Source organism: Heliangelus exortis, chromosome 6, assembly GCF_036169615.1.
Source record: "Heliangelus exortis chromosome 6, bHelExo1.hap1, whole genome shotgun sequence".
Taxonomy (NCBI): domain Eukaryota; kingdom Metazoa; phylum Chordata; class Aves; order Apodiformes; family Trochilidae; genus Heliangelus; species Heliangelus exortis.
In genome coordinates this window covers 38,917,919-38,934,584 of record NC_092427.1, presented here as the reverse complement: position 1 = coordinate 38,934,584, position 16,666 = coordinate 38,917,919, and the positions used below count along the sequence as shown (strand labels likewise).

The window sequence follows — 16,666 nt, the reverse complement described above, 5'->3', positions numbered from 1 at the left end:
CCAGCAAGGCATCCCTCAGGGTTTCACGTGCCTGAGCAGCAGGATCTGTAAACTGTCCTGTTCCCATCTAGTGGTCTACTGTTAGAGCTTGGAGTGCCTGATTATTGCCGGCTGCATATCGCTGTAACATCTTTTCTACCCCGTCTCCAGGTAGATTCCCATAGCATATATTGTGAGGGGTTTAAAAGTAAACGAGCCAGCGTTTTCAGGTCATATGGTGTAAATACATGACCCTCACATACTGACTCCAACAATCCCCCAAAATAATGAGAGCCAAGCCCATTGTCTGCAGCTACCCTACGCAGTTCTTTTGTAATAGAAAAATTGAGAGCCATCCATTGGGGGTCTCCTCTTGCTGGATATGTCACAGGAGCTACAAAAGGATTATTTTTGCCGTACCGTCGTCGCGGGGGACGCGGAGGCACATTTATGGCAGTAGCAATCTCAATTTCCCCTGCATTTAAGGCTTGCTTTTTAATGGCAGCCCATACTGCACACGGGTCATAATCATCAGGGAACAAGTCCGGTTCCTTTTCTGGATCAAAAGGATCAGGTTCCAACGGGTCTTTGCTTGGCAGATTCGACCGAGCGGTGGTGGCTACGGTCCTAGGAGGGGGGGGTCTTTTTCTGTTCCTCTCCCTCGGGTAATGGGGGAGCGCTGGGGGTGACAGGAGGCGCCCCTCCTTCCCCTGACTCTTGCGCTTTCACCCCTTCAAATACTGTCCGCCAAGAAGAAAGTAACTTCAGTGCTTCCTGATCTCCCCGTGTGCTCAAATCCCACAGGCGAACCCCCACTCTGTCCCAGAGGTCAACTTCAAAAATAGTAACAGCAGTAGTATCTGGAAATTTATCACGGACCCATTTCAAAATAAGCTTAAGTTCATGGCCCGATATTTCTTTGTGTTGCTTAATCATCAGTTCTTTCATAACCTAATACACGTCCCTTTCTTCATGAGAACTGTGGTTACCCATAATAGAAAGTTTCTCCAAGCTCACCTGCCAATTGCGAGGAGGTGATGAAGATGGGTGACCACCCCTTTTCCAGGCTTCTTTCAGCCTCAATTCGAAGTTCTTGGAGACTTGCAACCAGTTGCTACTTCTGCAAAATCCTGCCCGATATCATGTCGGGGTCACCATTTGTCGCAATGAGGGACGGGGAGACTGTTTAATGCAAACAAAATTCCATTTATTGATGAGAGTTGACGACATTATATAGTCTTAGTTATCTATTAACGTAACATGTTACTATCTGATTGGTTAACACGTTTCTAGCTGATTGGTTGTACTATTACCAATCATTATTTGGAAATCTATATGCTTATCAGACTGATGCAACCGAGTTTCACAGCCTCTTAGGTCCTTTTTCTTGGAGGTTTCGTGTTGTTTTACACGGTCGCTGCCCATGTTTTATGTTGCAATTGTTCCATGGTTGGCGGTTGTTCTGTGCTAACGACGCGTGACTCCACACACCCATAGGGGGAGGAGTAGAAAGACAGGGTCACAATGACAAGAAGGGGCCAGCCAAAGTTTTCAGTGGTCACTCTTTGCATTTGTTTGCCAGTCCCAACCGTTCGGACTTTTGGGAGCCTGTAGTGAAATGTAGGGTCATAAAAGTACGAACAGTTGGGACTGGCAAATAAATACAAAGAGTGACCACTAAAACTTTGGCTGGCCCTAACCCTCACATGGAAACCTACCCACAGCACCACCAACAATGGGGTTACGGGTTTCGGTTTTATCACAAACCTCGAATTCAGAAGCCCTCAGCAGCCTATCTCCGCTGTTGATCAATGGGGCTCCTGTAGCAGAAGGAACTTTCCTTGGGGCACGGCACTTCGAAGTCAAGCAGGTATTGTTGTTGGGGGTGCACAAACAATGCTCCCATCTTGTCACCTTTGGACTTGGCTTGCCTTGTTCAATGCTTGTGCTTGGGACTCTGCTATCCTCCTCCTCTGGCTGCTCCAGAGTGATCCAGGTATGCCCTCTGAAGCTCACCTTCTATTGGTTGCCGAATCCTGCTAATGTGCAGCTGGGGTTTGGCCTTAATTGGGCACAGGTGGGCTTGGCACGAGCTAAGTCCTCCCACCTTGTAATTAGCCACTCCTGATTGCCTCATTTCACTACATGCTCCCAAAAGTACGAATGGTCAGGACTGGCAAAAAATAGAAAAAAGTAGAAAAAAAAATATTATATATATTAATTCCCATAAAATTCTTATTAATTTTGGGGGGAGGTTTGGGGGTTTTTTTGGGTTTTGGGGTTCTTTTGGGGTTTTCTTGGGTTTTTGGGGTGGGGTTTTTTTTTTGTTTTTTTTTTTTTTTCTATTTTTTTCTAATTTATTTTTTTCTATGTTTTTCTATTTTTTATATTTATCTATTTTTTCAATTTTTTTATATTTTTCTATTTTTTTCTATTTTTTCCTTTTTTTCCATTTTTTCTATTTTATTCTTTTTTTCTTATTTTTCCTATTCTATTTTTTCTATTCTATTTTTTTCCTATTTTATTTTTTCTATTTTTTCTATTTTTTTCCATTTTTTTCTATTGTTTCTGTTTTTCTATTTTTTCTGATCTTTTTTTCTATTCTTTATTCCTTTTTTCTATTTTTTCTATTATCTCTATTTTTTTCTATTATAGAAAAAAATAAAATACAAAAAACCCAAAAAAAAACAAAAAAACCCCCAAAAAACCCAAAAAAACAAAACAAAAAAAAACCAAAAAAACCCAAACCAAAACAAAACAAAAAAAACACAACCAAACCAAAAAAAAAACCCGGAAAAAAACCCGGAAGAAAACCCAGAAAAAAACCCAGAAAAAACAGGAAAAACAGGAAAAAACAGAAAAAATATAGAAAAAATATAGAAAAAATTGAAAAAATAGAAGAAAAACTAGAAAAATAGAAGAGAACTAAATAGGAAAAATAAAATAGAAAAGAACAGAAAAAATAGAAAAAATTAAAAAATAGAAAAATTAGAAAAAAGCAGAAAAAATTAGAAAAAAGCAGAAAAAATTAGAAAAAAGCAGAAAACAACAGAAGAGAAAACGAGAGAAAAAACGAGAGAAAAACAGAGAAAAAACGAGAGAAAAAACGAGAGAAAAAACGAGAGAAAAAACGAGAGAAAAAACGAGAGAAAAAACGAGAGAAAAATAAGAGAAAAAATAAGAGAAAAAATAACAGAAAAAATGAGAAAAAATAAGAGAAAAAATAGAAAAAATAGAAAAAATAGAAAAAAATAGAAAAAAATAGAAAAAAATAGAAAAAATAGAAAAAATAGAAAAAATAGAAAAAATAGAAAAAATAGAAAAAACTAGAAAAAAATGAAAAATAGAAAAAATTAGACAAAAAAGAAAAAATAGAAGAAAAAAAACAGGAAAAAAAAGAACAGAAAAAAAACAGGAAAAAACCAAAAAAACCAAACACAGAAGCCAGAACCACGGATGCCAGAAACCACAGATGCCAGAAACCACGGACCTTGCCCAACCATCCTCCCTTTCTCTTACCTTTCAAACTGCTGGGGCTCTGAAGCACTCTACAGAAAAGTAACCCACATCGGCTGACGGGGATCTTCCCAAAACCACAAAGTACCTCCTCGTCATCTGCAATAACAAACGGCACTGCCACCAGAAATAGGACGTCAGCTAAAAACCAACCCCTTCCACAAGATCCTCATAACCCCCAGCTTGCCCTGCTCACCTTCTCCTTCCACATGTTATGGCCGCCATCACTTCTGGCACCTGAAATACCAGGAGACACAAAATTCCTGTTCTGCTTGTGAGATCAAGCCTCCTCGTTACCATCCCGTCTCACCTCCAGTGCTCTTCCCCCTCCAAAGGTGGCACACGCAGCGCCTGCAGAAACAAAGGGAAACACTTAACTGAGTCGACGTAAAATCTCTGGATGAGCCAGCCCGTAACCATCTCACCTTCTCTGTGAAGCCCAAAAAGGCCTAATAAAACTGTTTAGAGACAGAGTTTTAAGCCTTTAAACAGCAAAGGTATCTATTTGCGGATCCGGGGAACTCCCAGCTCTCGCTGGACAAAGAGTTCCGTGGATTAAGGGAAAGGGTTAGGGTATTTATACAGTAAAAGGGGAGGTTACAACATCGTTACATTCTCAATTCTTGCTGACTTCATTATATTGTTACAAGGCAATATCAGACTCTATCCATAACTTTCTTCTTATCTGTTGGTGGTGGCATCCTTTATGTCCTTCATGTGAAGATGTTCACATTCTTGGGTGCCCAGCTGGCACCTAAATGGTCTTGGCAGTGTCTTGTTTTAAGAACAAGACCTACACTTTTAATTATCTTCGAGACAGAAGCTCATCTCGTTCTGGCCTTGTGTTTGGTTACATTGTTCTAGTGGAAAATTACATGTCTCAGCTGTTTTGTTCACTTCTTTCTCAGTTTAACCCTAAATTTTACTGGCTATGAATACAAATTCATTAACATATTACAGGTTTTAATTCTACATAAAGTAAATTCACACAAACAGCTTAGCCTGCTCTCCTCTCCTTACAGGAGTTAATCCTGTCAGGATCTCTTTTTCACTCCCCGCTTTCCTTAGAACTTACGAATTCTTCCGTCAAGTTCCAAGGGAAGGTTGTGATGCCTTTGAATCATTACCCACAGTACCCGGATCCTTTTGACTATATCATTCAGTTTGTAGTATAGCCACACATTTAGGAAGGATAACATGAGTATTACCACAACCATGACTAATAGAGGGTATATTAGGTAGTGGAATACTTGCGTAGTCACAGGGGAATATCTCGTAAAGATATCCCACCAATGACGCTTCCCTACTTGTTCTATCTTTGTTAGTACCTGTTTTATACCTTTTGAATCATGTGTTACTTGCCAAAGCCTGCGTCGTGCAGTTCTATTAACTTCACGAACTAAGTGTTCTATATCAGGGTGTATAAGCATTGCCTTAAGAAGATCAATATTCATGCCTATCTGCAACTTCGGTACATTATGATACAGAGTATATTCAGCTTCAATCAATTGCATAGTGGTTATAGGAATGGAATAATCAAAATCACAACCTATGATTCTAGAAAAATTACACACACACAAATTTGTACCATTTGCTATCTCAGGACAATAATGAATGAAAATATTACGGCATAATGCTCTAATACATGCACAGCCATTCCCTACATAATAAACCTGTGATCGGTTGTCATTATGGGGAAACATTTCAAAAGTACACCATCTATCTTCAGTATCTAAGCACAAATCTTCATTTTCTATAACTGTATTTTCACAAATATATCCTAGTTGTTCTTTAGGAATACAGGCCTCTGTACTAATTGATTGCCACTTACTCCTGGAGTGATCAAAACTTACCCAAACATTATGGCCTATGGGTCGAATTACAACATTCTGATGCACAGTTCCTAAGGTCAGGACAGGAAAGATGATTTTCTCCTTGGCAGCACTAATAGTGAGCACGTAGGCCTCGATTTGCTCACCTTGCAAGTAAATAAAATTTACAAGTTGCCACCATGCCTGATGATCTTTCTCGAATTGAGTCGTAGAGCTATCTCTCGCTACCATTTCTTTTATTTCTTGGGGTAGGACTCTGGATGTGTTGGGAAACTGTCTGGAAAACTGTTGGGAAACAGACATGTGAGCAATCCTGACTATTTAGCTTTAGCTAGAGTAAACTAAGGGCCTTGAGACCCAGTTGCAAGGTTACTGAAAGATGAGCTATGGGAAAAAGGCAGTAGAAAAGAAGAATAACAGGATAATGAGGTAGCCAGCAGAAGTTCTGTGAGAACAGAATTTGTGTCCAAGATATAGGCACCTGCAAGATATCGTTATATAAAAAAAGGCTCTATATAAAGCGAGTGTCCACTGTTAATAAACGACTTCACTTTAACCATATTGGTGACTGCGTGTCGTCCTTTAAGCCTCCGCGGATTTTTTCCCACATGGATGTTCCTTCCCTCAGAATTCCTGCAGCTACTGTTTGTACCCAGAGAAGTGTAAGTGAGTCAGAACCACCCACAGTCATCCCCATCCTCCCACACCCACCTTTACCCAGCTCTCTGCTCTGCCCTCTGGCACACCAAGGCGGTCACCTTGTCTAAAAAAATGAGAGCAAACAACCCACGCTGAGACACTGCCGAAGCCAGAAGCCTGCCCAAAACATCTCCCCTCTGCTGCTCTCCCCTTTGCCTGTCTGGCCTCTGCTGGTTACAGGTTGAGCCTTGCGTGCCACCTGGGAAGCACACAGAAGGGATGCTTGGCACTCCCTGACAACACAACTCCTGACAAACAACTGCTGTTCCAGCACACCAGTCTTCACTCACCACAGGCTCCTCTTCAACACGCACCCACCCGCTCTCTGACAGCCGCTCTGCTCCTCTCCTCCACCACTCTCTGATGTGTGGCTCCTCCCTCTGCATTGAAACATCAATATTCTGCAGTCAGCTGGAGGCTGAGCAATAGCTGAAGTTACAGAGCGTTCCCTTTAGAAATACTATCTAGATCCAAACTACCTACAATTAAGAAAAAAAACAAAACAAAACAAAAAAAACTTATCATGAGGCCCCACGTGTTAAAGCCTTACCAACCTGGCCACCCATCCTGCTCAGCCATCCCTGTGGTAGCCTCTCCCAGATGACTCCAGCCACCCCTTCTCAGTAACACTGAGGAAAAGACCACCCTCCCCTGCTGAGAGCTGCTACTTGCCTTGAAATGCACTTACCAGACAGCTCCTCTCAATGCTCATGCTATGGGATGAGCTATCATGTCCACACAAAACATGTCCAGGCCTTTATCTCTAATCAGGAGCAACTGATAAAAAAATTCTCAAGGTAAAATTGGCAGCTCCAGTGTAAAGCAGAGGGACAGCAGAGGGCTAAGGAGTGCTGAGTGCTGCTGCCCTGTGGCTGAGAAGCGGCACTGCAGCTGGCACTGTTGGCAAAGACTGGCATTCCGGGTTTCGCACACGAAATCCATACGCCCCCAGCCCCATTTAAAAATCTTTTTTTGCAGCCCTTTCTGCTGGTACTGGTTCTTTTAATTAGGTACTGCGGAATCTTAATACAAAAAAATAGTAGACTTTTTAAATAGTTTAAAAAAAGACCAGAGAAAAATTAAAACATTTTACATAGTACAGGTTTTATTTTAAACATCTGTATTGACACTGATTTAGCAAAAAGGGGTTTTATTTAACAGAAGCACTCTGCAGAAGCCCACTCATCTGCTCTTCACACCCTTTGCCCCACACCACCCAGGCAAATCAAGCTGCAGCCTCTGCCCTGCACGTGACTACTTTCACCAACAATCACCTGCCAACAAACTATCCAAACAAACCATGCAAACAAACCATCCGAAAAAAACATCAAAGCAAACCATCCGTGCTTTCAGCCAAAACACTTCCCTGTTCTCCCCTAACACAAGCTCACACACAAAGCCTTCACAGAGCCACCTGCTCCTCCTGCACAAGAGCTGCAGCAAACATCTACCTCAAGGCTCCTGCAACAACGGGCTCTGCAACCAATACTTCCTCTGTCTCCACAGGAGACTCTCCTACGCTGCCTGCTGACAAACTCGCCCTGTCCTTGCCAAAGACACACACCACCACCACCACCACAACAACTACAACTACAGCTACAACTACAACAACAACTACAACTACAACTACAACAACAACAACAACAACTCCTGCCAAGACAGATTTGGTGTGCGGTGGGTGGACCCCAGGTGTGAGCTAATGCAGAGCTGGGCTTGAAAATGGCAGAGTGCACAGCCCGGGGGCTTTATCTAATGTTTTATGGCATCATCTGTCTCTTCCCTGGCACCAGTGGATGGATCTGCAGGGGATGTCTGGAGGTGAGAGAGAGAGAGAGCTTTAGGTAGGACTGATCTGCCTGATCTGTAAGAGAAGTCGGTTATTTTATTGGCATAAGAATTTTTTAAGACTTTTCCCAGTACTCACCTTTTACAAGGTGGGTGAAACACCACATTCTAGTTTTTTGACTTTAAGAATTTTTTTTAATAGATTAACAACTGCTTGTTATGGCTGTGCTTGATTGGGGCTGCAATATAAGTATTTATTGATGTAAGGGTCAATGTAAAATGCGTGCTAATAGTATTCTTGTAGTGATATTGACACCTGATTGAAGCTAACACAGAATGCTTGTTTTATAGAAGCTAAGACATTTTTTACATTGTTATCATCTTTTTAAGGGAAATATGTTCTAATGTGAGAACTACACTACCTTGAGTTTAGAAACAGAACATGGGTGAAGACTGAAGAAATGCACATCCCCAGAAAAGGTGAAAATCTAACATCGAGAAAGACCTTTTTTTCATTTTTATTTCATCCCCACATCCAGTATGAGAATTCCAGGAGACTCCAGGTTTTCTCAGGAAGTTCCTGCTCCTACTGGAACTGAGGTGCCCAAAACCGGAGACAATATTTCAGACGTGGCCTCACCATCCCCCTTACCAGAATCTCCCTAGAACTGAACAGCACCCTGGGAGTTTGGATGCAGAGCTACTGGTACCCTGAACCTAGGGGAGAAAAGAAGAGTGTGAGTCTGAGCATGAACTTTAAACTAGGAAAGAGCTGTTCCTAAAAACATAAAGTAAAAAATTGAAATTTTAAAAATAAACAACAAAATTAAAAAAAAAAATATTAAAATTAATAGATGTTATTCAAGATTGATTTTTAAATAAGAATTATTTCAAATAATTATTGTATTATAATAATAAGTTAGTAATTATTTAAACATATACATCAATACAAAACTATTCTTTATTTATGTTTTTATAAATTATTAATTACCTTATAAGTAAGCATTGAAAATCAGAATAAAATTTAGTATTTATTATTTTTAAATTTAAATATCTTTAAGGAAAATAAAAATGAATAAAAGTTTTTATTTAAAAATTTTTGTAAAGATACCATTTAAACCTTAGAAAATAATAATTACATGATAAGAACCTGGGATAAAAATTAAAATTTAGGAGGTAAAATTTTTAAAATAAAAAAGCAAAAATTAAAAATTAATATACATTAATAAATAATTACTAAAATATTTTATTATTTTTTATTTTATTGGAAATTACAAAGTCCAAGTTAAATATGAATAATAAAATTTTAAATTTATCTGAAATTTAAGAAAACCTAGTCATTTAAAAAGTAATTTTGATTTGCAACAGTAAAAATATGTATTAATTAAAAATATATACTGATATACAAAATAAATTCTAATTTGAAATAAGGATAAGAATTTTAAAATATAAAAACTAAATTTAAACAAATTAGCTATGTTTTAAATTTAAAAGAAAATAATTTAAAACACTTTATAGATTAGAAAACAAATATTTCAAGTAGAAATAAACATTAGAAAACCGAGAAATTACATTAAACTCTAAAAATCTGGTTAAATAGTTAAAATCGAGTTAAAGATTAAAATTCAAGTGTTTTATTTATTGTAAATAAGCACTGATAATTAAAATAAAAAGTATTGATTAATAAAATTGAATTATCTAAGTTAGAAAAAAAAGACGACTTTTATATTTAAAAAAACTTCTTTTTAAGATACAACTAGATCATTAAAAAATAAAAAGGATGTGACAAAAACCTGGGATAAAAAATAAAACCAAAATGAGAAATTATGACAAACTTTAAAAAATTAAGTTAAATGTTTAAACAGTTAAAAGTGTAATAAAATTTACTGTACTTAAATAACATTTTAGTATTAGAAATAAAAATAACTTTTAAAGGGTAAAAAACAATAATTAAAGAAATGTAAATAATTAAAAAAGAAAAAGCAAAGAAATAAAAAATAGTATTTTAAAATATCTAAAATAAATTAAAAGCATTAAAAATAAATGTATAAATAATAAATTTTAAAATTATTTATAGATATTAATTAATAATTATATTAATTATATTTAAAATAAAGTTATAAAATATTAATATTAAATTACATTTTATATTTTATGTATTACATATTTTATATGCATTTATATTTATATATAAATTATATTTATATATTTTATATTTTTATATATTTAATATAGTTAAATCATTTATATTTATATACTTACTAAATATAGCATTTATTTATATATTATGTACATTATTTATATTAAATAAAAATATTGATACTTAATATTTTATTAGTTATAAATATTTAATATTGATGTTAATATTATATAAAATGTTAATGTTAAATCTTAATATTAAAATGTTAATATTACTTCATATTAACATATTCAAAATATTTAAAAATTAAAACTCAAGTGCATTTTAAAGAATATTTACGTTAAAACATAGTTTTAAAAGTTACACATTGGAAATTCGATTTAAAATTAAACAAAATTTTTAAAATTTTTAAAAAGCAACACGATCTTCTGGAAACAAAGTTTTTTGTTTCCTGTCACAGAGGACAACAGATAATTAAAGGTGAAGCTTTGCAGCACCCCAAAGCACCGCAGCCTCCATCCTTCTCCCCCCCCCCCGGGTTTCACCCCGTGCTTCGGTCCGCCCCTCTCAGTTCGCTAAAATGGCAGCCGCACCATTTTTTCCCTCACCGCCTCAGCCACGGCTCGCGAGCCTTGACGCCTGGGGGGGCTCCGTCCACTCGGACCGCGCCGCCAATTAAGGCCCCTTAGTTTTTTTTTTTTTTTTCTTTCCTCCCCAAACCAGCCTTTAAAATGGGTGGGTTTTAATTGCATTAACTAAACTTTTAGAAAAAAAAAAGATTTGGCGGGAAACCACATAGTACAGACCAGATGAGATTAGTCAAAATATAAACATATCTCTGAGAACACCGACACAGTACAAACCGGACATAACTTTAAAATCGGACCAACGCATGCGCGCAGCCGCCAGCAATGCTGTGAGCTGGGGCAGGGCAGAGAAGGTGCACCCGCAAATCAAACACCCCCCCCCTCCCCCCCCCGCAGGCCCATGCGCACCCCCTCCCTCATCCCCACCTCAACCCCCGCTCAGTCTGTCGTACCCATCCGGGATCGTGCGGAAAAATCCGCAGGCCTGCACGTACCGTGTAAAAACTGCACCCCACGCACTGGAATTTTTTGGCATTGTTAAGCGAGGATTTGCTTAACCGAACCTGGGTGCGAATAATTGAGTAATTTTCAAGTTTCCTCTCACCATTTTCGGTATAAATGTAGGACTGGAATTCCAAGAACCTCTTACTGAGGTGAGCCCACCGCCTCACAGCGCAGGAATGGATATTATTGCAAATATAATGGCTCCGAATGCGGATCGGCCGATAGCAAACAGGGTACCAAAACCGAATTTGGGCCATTAGACCCAGCGACCCCCTCCGAGTCCCCTCAGGCCCCAGGTCCAGGCCCCGGCCGCCGCCCCCCTCCCCACCGCGTTCAACACTTACCCTGTCACCTCAGGTCACGTACCTCACAGTTCCCGCCCTTCTGAGTTGACGTGAGACCTCATGCCCTTTATACCCGTGCCAGCCAATCGCGTTCGAGCCCGCCGTCCACCCCGCCCTCCTCTCCCTGCCACTGGAGGACGTTTCTGTCCATCCCCGGCACCGGCCAATCGCGCCTGTGCCCGACCCGGGCACCGCCTCCCGCACCTGAGGAGCACGTCACCGCCCACCCTTTATCCCAGCCAATCAGCGCCCGAGTCCCCCCTAGCGCCACAGACCCTGCAGTTCCGCCGAGCGGCCGCAGGGTGGCAGTCGCGCTCCTGAAATCCCCACCGCAACCGCATGGCTCTGGCGTAAAATCATTTACTGAACGTGGAAATATTGCCGGTTCCACTCCGTTGCTTCCAGGATCTTAACAGCCACCACGATAAAGGCTTCCATCCATAAGCTCCTTTCTGCTTCCTGAAACACAATGAAATCCCTTTGCAGCAACCGAAAAAAAGTGTCGAGACATCTGTTCAGACCGATGTGCTTTTATAATTTATCAATTAAACCAAGTCTTCTCTTTTTGCATCAAATGAATAGATTCTTCATTTGAATTACTTGATAACACCATTTTTTAAAGAACACAGTTGCTTAGGTAGTCAATCACATAATGAGCTAGAGAAACTTACTGCTAACGTCTATAACACAATAACCAGTCTTCATCATAAGTATCTGCTTTGTATAAATATATATTTATTAACATTTCAGTTTCCTAATGCATTACACAGCCCTCTTGCCTTCATAGATGACACTTTACAGAACAACGTTTCCTCTTTGCAGAATGAAGCAACATGGAGATACATAGAATAGAGAAATCGTCCTTCAAGATACATTTGATATATTTTAGCACAGCTTGGGCATAGACTGATGTGACATTTTCATTATCAGTGTTAGAATCTCAAGGGTGCATTCTCCATTGTTCTTTGAGGTTCTGCTTCCTAGAAAAAGAAAAGAAATAGCAATTTCTTTTTTTTGTGGGGGGAAAGAAAAACCCAAAATAACAAAACAGGCACATAAAACAATATCATCATTGCTGGCTGTGTCCAGGACAGGACACGGTAGGGCAGGACAGGGGAGGAAATACACCGATTTCCATGTAGAGTCTGCAGAAGGGGAAAAAACCCACAAATCTAACGGCACCTTTGTTTATTGGACAGTCATCAGATGACATCAGACAGAGGCTGTAAAAATTTCAGGTGAATGAAGCACGAGACTGGCTAAAGTCCTGAGAGAAATGGAAGAACAGTGTACAGGAATGGTGATGGACAAAAGGAAAAAGTGAACAGTAGGTCTGGAAGCAAGTGCAGGAAGAGGCTGAGGAACCAACCCCTCTAAGGGAGACACAGCGATGGGAGAATTCCATCACGAGTTCCACCCCGGAAGCGAGTTATGAGATGGGAGTTTGGGAGCCTGGCTCTCATGTGGAGCTGAGCTACCAGGAGATAGCCAGGGTGCCTTTTGGAAGGACACCGGAAACCAGACTGTCCCGAGCTGGATGGCTCAAGACGGGGCCCACAATTACTTACAGAGATTAGTGATGCCTGACTAGAATAAGAGGAATATCTCCAAGCAGAACCTCTGGTTACAACTAGGCTGGAATAAAGTAAAACTGAGTTCTCAGGTAGGAGATACCAGGGTAACATATTCAGTTTTAAACACCCTGGGAGGAGAGCCTAGCTCAGAAAATGTAACACGTGTTATCGGTGTGACAGGAATTCCAGAAAGCAGGCCTTTCCCTAAGCCTCTGGGAAAGCAGTGGGGCACTCCTCAATTTTTGTATTTCCAGGGAAATCCAAAAGAGCTGAGCCATTTGACCTAGAACCAGGATCATCACTGGTAAGAATTCAGCATCCTCCTCTCAACTTAGAAGCTAAAACTGGGTTGCTCTAATACTACCAAGTCTTCTCAAGTATAAGTTACTCCTAGAAGGCGAGTCCAAATACAACACTCCTACTTTGCCAGACAAAAAGGCTGATGGAAAAACTTACCATTTGGTCCAAGATATAAGAGCAATAAATCAGATCCCACAGGATCTTCATCCTGTAGTGGTGAATCCCTATACATTGTTAACTAACCTCCCTGAAGAATGGAGTTGGGTTACAGTATTAGACCTAAAAGATGCTTTTTTTTTTTGTTTTTCCTTTCTTTTTTCTTTTTTTTTTCTTTTTTTTCTTTTTTTTTCTTTTTTTTTTTTCTTTTTTTTTCTTTTTTTTTCTTTTTTTCTTTTTTTTTTCTTTTTTTTTCTTTTTTTTCTTTTTTTTTCTTTTTTTTCTTTTTTTTCTTTTTTTTTCTTTTTTTTTCTTTTTTCTTTTTTTTCTTTTTTTTTCTTTTTTTTCTTTTTTCTTTCTTTTTTTTTCTTTTTTTTTCTTTTTTTTCTTTTTTTTTCTTTTTTTCTTCTTCTTCTTTTTCTTTTTTTTTTCTTTTTTTTCTTTTTTCTTTTTTTTTCTTTTTTTTTCTTTTTTCTTCTTTTTTTTTTTCTTTTTTTTTTTTTTTTTTTTTTTCCTGTATGCCTCTTGATGTTAAAAGAACCATTTCCTTTTTAACTGGAAGCCCCAGAAACTTGGGAGGAAAATGCAATACACCTGGAGCGTCCTGCCTCAGGATTTTAAAAGCAGTCCAACCATTTTTGGAACCCAAGTAACAAAAGCATTAGAAATTTGGGGAAAAGAACCAAGGAAAATAGGTTACAGGATGTAACCACCTGTTGGCCACACACCCCCAAAAAGAAAGGTTAATAGCCAGGACTGTGGGTTCTTCCCTTCGTAAGGTATGGAGTGGAAGAATAAGACAGAATTCTGAAGTTCTTTTGTAACTGCTAAGCTATGCAAAGATGTGTACTGCAGGCAGATGAGGAGGAAGATCTGGGGCACGACAGCCTGGAGTAGGGCTGATAATGGAAGCTACACCAGAACAGGCTGGTTTGTGTGTGAGGATGGTAAGGACAAGACAGAGGATGGACACAGCATGTGTACAGCCCAAGATCAGCAAGTGGACAAGGTGATGGAGACTGCTGGAGACCACTAGAGGACCCCCAGAGAGGTCAAGCATGCCTGTGATAAGGACAGTGGCAAATGCCAGAGTTCCGGTCCATTAAATTAGCGTGTTAATCATCTCCTGAGAAACTAACGAAGATGCAGATCTAACCTGTACATAACCTCTGTGCTTGGACAGCTAGGTGTGCACCTTAGGTTAGAGACCTAACAGACAGTAAGACAAGACCACACAACAGGAGGAAAGGGTCCATCTGAAAGCAGAATTTGAAGAACTACAGTCCCAGAGGCAGAGGAGGCAGAAAGGGTCCCTTTACCTGGAGATGGCAATGGAGCAACTGATGAGTTCCAGGTGCAGAGAGAACAAAAGATGAAGGCAAAGGCACTCCAAGGCAAAGGAGGATGGGGCAGAAGCCTCTCCTCTTTGGCCCTCTCTCTTCTTCCATCTCGAGGGCTTTCTGTACAGTCCCTGGGGTCTGTCCTGGGTGAGAAGGGTGGGAGGCACTGCAGGGAAAAAGAAAGCAAAACTTGACTATGAGGTAATGCCAAAAGCAATGCTTTGCAGACACAGAAAGGACACTCAGATGAGGGCAGTCAACTCAATGTCCCTGTTTCCACAGCAGCCCTCAGTGGCTCATGAGGACAGCACTGGACATCAGGATGACCATAAGGACAATGCTGTTCATAGCGAAACTTCTCTTCAAGCTGCTGTTGGGACCTACAAGCTCACTGTCAGGACTGCTCAGTCAGGATACAAAGAACTTTACTTCAGGGCATCTGTAAGGGACCCCCGCTGAACCTGGCTGCTGGAAAAAGTACTGTACACCAGGTGCTGGAAAAACATGACCCCAACCCTCCAAAACCACGATCCCCTGGAAGGCAAGCTGCTAAGGAGAGTGGCAGCATTTGGAAGACAGATGCATGTTTAGACAGAGAAGATGCAAACACATCACTGATTTTTCTCCAACAGGTCAGGTAAGAGGTGCCTGAAGCCACGGCACAGGTTACATCCCACCTGCTCTCAGCCACTGACGCTGGGGGGACCCTGGGGGGCCGCCCCTTCTCCTCCCCACCCCTCACGCTGAACTCTTCCTCGGCAGCCTCCCTGCCCCACGGCCAACGCTGACCCTGCCACAGGAGCCAGGAAGCCCAACACAAGGTCACCCATTCTGCTTAAACAACCTTTGAACAACCAGAACACCTGAAAGGAAAAAGGAAAAGGGTGCTTGATTACCGAGATTATTTATTTCATCAAGGCAGCAATATTAACATTTAGGCTTGGTGCTTTGAAATAGCAAGCTCTGAAATGTCCCAGGGTCCCAAACTGTGCAAACAGGGCCTTCAAACACAAGCACGTTCCAAAAGCTGCAGAAGAAAGCTTTGGAAATAATTCTTCTGATACTCTGGGTAATATTAGAAACGCTAGAGAAGCAATCCATGGGAAAAACACCACCCCATTCTTTGACATTTAAGTGCATTTTAAAACATCTCCACAATTTCTTCACATCAACAGAAACTTACTGCCAAAAGCAGACAAATAAAATAACCAGCCAGGAAGGACAGAGCTACACAACATCGGTGGTGGCGTTGGGAGGAAGAAGAAAATGAACTCGTGTCTTAAGGAGCAACAGCGGCCCGAGAGACTTTTGCTTTTCATCCGCAAACCAGTCGGCAAAGCCCCCATTTCTGAGCTCGAAACGCAGCTGCTGAGCCTACTCTCGAGTCCCCAAAAAACACAGGACTGAACCTCTATTTCTGAGCCCAACGCCAGACAGCTTCCGCCTCCCTCAAACATCAACCCTTCAGCCACCAATTCCTGTCAGGAGAAGAAAACTCCGTCCCCGTTTCCGTCCGCCGAGCCAGCCGGACCCTGACCGCGTTTAGCTCCAGGGGCCGCACCACCCCTGCACAACATACGCGCCCTCCTCCCTCCCGCCGTAAGGGGAGCCGGGGACATTCGGGGACCCTGCACGGCTCCGGAACGGGTGCAGAAAGGGAAGAGGCGGATTCCTTTCGGGAGACAGGGAACCGCCCTGCGCCATGACCGCGGAACCGCCGCGAACCCCCCCCTAGCCGGAAGTTACTAATCCCGGCCTTGTAAAACGCTCTGCGCATGCGGGGCTCCCGGGGCCGCAGTTCCCCGGATGTCCCGGTTCGGCGGGCAGCTGCTGCGCCTGCGCAGAACCCGAGCGGCAGGGCTGGTGCCCCGGCTGTGCAGGGGGCGGAACGGGAGGTGCCCGTTACAGCC

At 40.8% G+C, this 16,666-nt stretch overlaps 2 long non-coding RNA genes across 2 annotated transcripts; both read right to left on the bottom strand.

Annotated features, from left to right (window-relative positions):
• Positions 1-7,109: 7,109 nt before the first annotated feature.
• LOC139797303 (uncharacterized) lies at positions 7,110-8,623 on the bottom strand. Its single transcript, XR_011726405.1, has 2 exons — positions 8,464-8,623; positions 7,110-7,838 (listed from the first exon to the last, which is right to left on the bottom strand). It is a non-coding gene; the product is annotated as an uncharacterized lncRNA (long non-coding RNA).
• A 3,483-nt stretch (positions 8,624-12,106) lies between these two features.
• On the bottom strand, positions 12,107-16,598 carry LOC139797946 (uncharacterized). Its single transcript, XR_011726634.1, has 4 exons — positions 16,321-16,598; positions 15,141-16,288; positions 14,736-15,016; positions 12,107-12,366 (listed from the first exon to the last, which is right to left on the bottom strand). It is a non-coding gene; the product is annotated as an uncharacterized lncRNA (long non-coding RNA).
• Between the last annotated feature and the right edge of the window lie 68 nt (positions 16,599-16,666).